This window comes from Octopus bimaculoides, chromosome 5 (assembly GCF_001194135.2).
Source record: "Octopus bimaculoides isolate UCB-OBI-ISO-001 chromosome 5, ASM119413v2, whole genome shotgun sequence".
NCBI classification, from domain to species: Eukaryota; Metazoa; Mollusca; class Cephalopoda; order Octopoda; family Octopodidae; genus Octopus; species Octopus bimaculoides.
In genome coordinates this window covers 58,433,203-58,438,797 of record NC_068985.1, presented here as the reverse complement: position 1 = coordinate 58,438,797, position 5,595 = coordinate 58,433,203, and the positions used below count along the sequence as shown (strand labels likewise).

The window sequence follows — 5,595 nt, the reverse complement described above, 5'->3', positions numbered from 1 at the left end:
TATATATATATATATATGCATACATTTATACCGCTACAATGATTCAGACATCGGAAACCGGACAATATCGCGGTGGAAAAAAAGAAAGAACATGCATAATAATAGACATAGCAAGTCCCGATAACAACAGGATCAAAGAGAGAGAAGCGGAGAAAAAACTACGAATTGAGGTGGGAATTACGAAAGTCATGAGTAATGAGGAGAGGAGACGTGATACCAATAGTAATTGGCGCACTTGGAACTATCAACCCTCAACTACTGTAATATCTAAAAGTATTTCGTACAAATCGGAAGATAGAACACTAACAAAAATCAGCATTGATGGAACTGGAAGAATAATTCACAGGGCTCTTGAAGCATGACCAGTAAACAAGTGTTACCTTAGTCTGCTGGCTGTGGACAGCTGACACTTTCCATCATACCAAGCAAAATAAGTTGTGGGTTTTCAACTACTACTACTACTACTACTACTACTACTACTACTACTACTACTGCTGCTGCTGCTGCTGCTGCTACTACTACTACTACTACTACTACTACTACTACTACTACTACTACTACTACTACTAATAATAATAATAATAATAATGATAATAATAATAATCGTTTCTACTCTGCTCACAAGACCCAACATTTTGGGGGAGCGGGCCAGTCGATTATATCGACTCCAGTACACAACTGGTACTTCATTTTAATAACGACCCCAAAAGGATGAACGTAAAGACAGCCGAAATAGCAATTCTGACAGCTCACCTCGTTGAGAAGAACAATAACAACAACAATAATAACAACAATAAAGGAGCAATTAAGAAAAGAAACAGAGAGCCCAATTGTAGCAGCCCAATATCAAACGATAAAAACAGACATCTTGAGGAAAGATATATATATGGAAATAATGTTTCAGAAAAATGGAGGGTCTATGGAAATTGGAACAAGACGGTAACATACATTGTGACAGAGTACCCCAAGTTAGCACAGGAACAATGTAAGAAATGGAGGCACGAGCAGGTTGTAAAAGTTTAACACCGGAAACTATGCCAGAAATGAGGATTTCAAGCTGGAAACATATGGTACATTCATCGAGTCGAAAGACTACTGGAGTCGGAGAAATGCAAGGTTCTGTGGGACTTGCCTATTCAAACGGAAAAGAAGTTAGAAAATAATAAACCAGAAATAACAATTATAGATAAGATGTCCACTAATCGAGCCATCATGCGCGTTTGATTCCAGAATCGTAAAGAAATAGGATGGAAAGCTACAATCCTTTAGAATTTGAAATAGGAAGAATATGGAGCATGAGAACAGTAAAGGTCGTGTATTGGGAACAAGAAGCCAGGATGTAAACAAATTCCTGAAGGAGAATGTATTAGAATGTCCGTTAGAGCGCCTACAGAAATTTTGTATCTTAGGGACAACAAACATTATCAGAAGTGTTCTAAGCACTTGAAACGATACCTAAGGTTACAAGTAGTAACCCGCTATCCACAAAATTACTACCAGGAATAAGACCGATCCTGAGCCAAACCAAAATAATAATAATAATAATAATAATAATAATAATAATAATAATAATAATAATAATAATAATAATAATAATAATAATAATAAAAATAATAATAATAATAATAATAATAATAATAATAATAATAATAATAATAATAATAATAATAATTATTATTATTTATTTATTTGCATATATATTAATGTAGTATTAACCCCACTCCTCCAAATCTCAGGCCTTGTGCCTATAGAACACAGGATTATTATTAGTGATATTTCGTCTGCCGGTACGTTCTGAGTTCAAATTTCCCCGACGTCGACTTTGCCTTTCATCCTTTCGGCGTCGATAAATTAAGTTCCAGTTCAACACAGGGGTCGATGTAATCGACACATTCCCTGCCTAAATATGACTGCCCGTGTGGAAAAGTTTGAAACTATTATTATTATTATTATTATTATTATTATTATTATTATTATTCAGTGAGAAAGCAGTGCATGTCATCAAAGTGACACTAGAATAAAATATATGAAGCCCAGTATACCCATCATGACTACCTGTCTGCTAAAGGTACACCAGACGCTGCATCACAACCATATTTGCTCGACATGGTAATCTCATATCAAGATTAGCAGGGCAAAGAACTACTACGAAGTAAATGTGAGAAAATACAATACATGATTGTACTTTATGTTTTCGTCATGAATTTTTAAATGATCATGTATTGTTATACACATGTATATATATTACATATTGAAATACACACACATACCTCACCTAGCACGGCAATGTTGGGTTTTCATAATTTTCCATCTTTATGAAAGATTTTCCAATCTAAGCTTCGCTACCAACTTGATATTTTTACCCAAATTAATTTCGTTTCTACTTTCAAATCCAGCAAAAAATTAATTTAAGTATCTAACAAATGACTGCTAAAAGCAATTTACCAAACACATGCGATAATTAAATTATATCTCGCTTTATAATTAAATTGACAACGACTTAGGAATGGATATTATCTTTAAAATATATTTGTAAAGAATGTGGAGTTCATATTGTATCTTTTCAGTTAAAGAACGTTTTTTCTTTCTTATTATTTCCGCCTCATCCCTACAAGCAACTTACTTATAACAGCAATAAGACAAAAAAAAACAACAAAAAAACCAGCTTCAACTGGAATAATATTGTGGTAAATTCGTTGCTTAAGTTTCCATTGTGTAATAGCTTTAGGACATTTGCTCTGTTCATATGAGATATAAGACGGTTCCTGTGTTGATCATTATAAAATGGATACAATTGTGTTTACCATAGAACAAACATATTTAATCGAAACTGATTAAATAGCTAAAAACGTGTCGGAGTTAGGAGAAGCATGATAGGATATTAAAACATCGTATGGTTGAGGGTACTCGACAATAAATTAATATGCCATAGGGATAATCTAACAACAGTACGAGAATCAAGAGAGGGGGAGACAGGAGAGAGGAAAAAAATAGAAAGAACAAAAGAGTGAGTGTGGTGGGGGAGATTTGGGAGAGCGAGTATTAATCACGAAACATACTTGAAGGATTCCAAGCAAATCAGGATATGACGTATATCAATAAACATTTTTAGAAATGCATTTAATTAATTTAAAATGAAACTACTACTGAAAACACAATCCTGTTGCAATCTTATCTTTAACTATATTCAGGGTTAGTAAATACGAAGCAAAAACACAATTAATTCCTCACCATTTTCAATGTTTTCATTAATATTCTCTGGATTAACTAGATTTAGATCGTAGGCTATGCTCTTGGTTATATCTTGTAAGAAGCCACTGGTAAATCAATATTTTTCTTTGGTCAACTGCGACATACTCTTAAGTTGATAGGAATATTAGTTTGTATTTACCATTTAATCATACTAATCTCGGTTTGTTAATAAATATTTTGTTATTTCTATTGAACATTCATCTTGGGTTTACGTTTCTTTAGATACAGCTTGAAACATATCCAATCAAATTTGATTAAATCTTCTCTTCAACGGACAAATAATATTCAATATTTTCGTGGCATTAGGACTTCTTTTCCTTAGTTTTCAAACTATCACAAGTACAACATATTGATCCACAAATCTACCTTACAGAAGATACTGTCAACGTTAACCCATGGCCCAAATACTGTCTCCCGTTAGGTTAGTAATGAATAGTGTGGAGACATAAGTTCAAATATCACACTGAATTGCTGCAAAATGTCAACCACCATAATATATATGGTGATGTATTTCTATAGCTACCTAGACCATTAGTGCTAGAGGTTTGAGGATGCATGACCAGATGCAATATTTAAAAACAAATATTTTTTCATTCGGTTTGTGACAGAGGGTGTTGGCAAAATCACATACCATCCACTGACTAAACGCAGGTGAAGAAGTAATCCGGGATGCGGTTTGAATTTGCCAAACGTCATCGATGCATTTAAAAGTTTACGATTGAAACACTGGGGAAGCGATGTTCTTTTAACCTCTTCACCCTGAAAAATATACAACTTTCCCTCTGGTGGTGGCGGATGTTAGTACGACGGAATGATCGGCGTTTCATATATTATTATTATGTTTTTCCTTATATATTAGTTTGGCGAAAGGTAGTGGATTTATGCGATGGATGTTCAATAGACAGCAGTAACATTGTCATAAGCCCTAACGGTATTTTCCCAATACACACTAGACATTACATAAAGTAGTCATACAAAGAATTAAAATGAATGGTGAATAAAGGAGACAGATCTCAATTTGTGTTTTTATAAATCTGCCAAGACGCGCCAGAGCTAAGCGTTTGACAACATTTATAACAAAACACGAGTTTTCATTATTTTATTTATATTATATTATAACATCATTGCTAGCCCTTCATGAGCTTAAAAAGTACTCGTATAATATGTTGGTTCAGTGCTATCATTTAGCAGATATCGGACATGTGGATCATAATATTTTCGGTCTTCTACGAAATGTATGCATTTTATAGATCTCTGTTTATCTAAATTATATGTTACTGTACATTGCATTAATCGACGCAGTGCTACGGCGCCATTAGCACTGTAACCATAAACACGGAAAACAACGCACACTCACACAGACATGGACACACACATATACACACGCGTTATGTTTTAGGAGGGTGATTTTTGCCCATATGGGTGTTTGGGCACATGCGCGTAGATATGTTTGTTCCGGGGAGAATAAGGCTCGCATAAACTGTACGAAGTGCGTCTTCATCACAACCGGTGTTTAACGCACATAATGTATTCAGCGGAAATTTACAATCACTCATAATGAGTACCCAAGTGCAAGAAAATCTCTAATAATGGAACAACTCTGAAAGACATTTGAGATATAGTATTAAACAATTATATGATGTACTAATTCATGGACCCCCACTTATTTTCCATAAACTAGGTTTTACTCAGAAACTCTTTCTCAACCCTACTTAATAGAAAACGTTTCACAGATGTAAAAAAGAGGACTGGGATCGAGAAGTACTTGATTGTCAAGGGAAAATTTTATACTTATAGATATGTTTGCATCTAACTGTTTGAAATTTAATAAACGAAACGTTGAAGATATATATTTTTTGCATAACACATTAATGGAAATAAAACAAGGGGAATGGCGTCAAACAATGTAGTATGTTAAGAAAATATGATGGCTAAAGCATTGGCAGACCTTTGCTATCTTTGTGGAAGTCTTTAAAAATTGTTGCTTGACATGATCACATATACGACATCTGAACTATTGTAAAGTTTCCACAATATGCTAAGATAATATTCCATTTCCAAGGCAGGTGAAGTGCAGCGTTAAATAGGCAGCTGATAAATGAATATATTTTCTACTTTCTTCTATACGAAGTAGTCTAAGATTAGTTCGAATAGCATAAAAGTTATTAACATATAAAGAAGATATCCATTCCATCGTGAAGAAATGTTAGATATTGCTAAGTAAGCTATATAAAACAGAAAGCCGTGTATTGTCCATGAACTACATGGGATAGTTAAACACATCTTTATTTTCCTGCATATGTATGTATGTATATATATATATATATATATATATATATATAT

The 5,595-nt window shown here is 33.7% G+C and overlaps 1 protein-coding gene across 3 annotated transcripts in view; it reads right to left on the bottom strand.

The window, feature by feature from the left end:
- Positions 1-5,595, bottom strand: part of LOC106868231 (D(2) dopamine receptor) — a 1,504,014-nt gene that overhangs the window by 522,763 nt on the left and 975,656 nt on the right. The window lies entirely within an intron of this gene.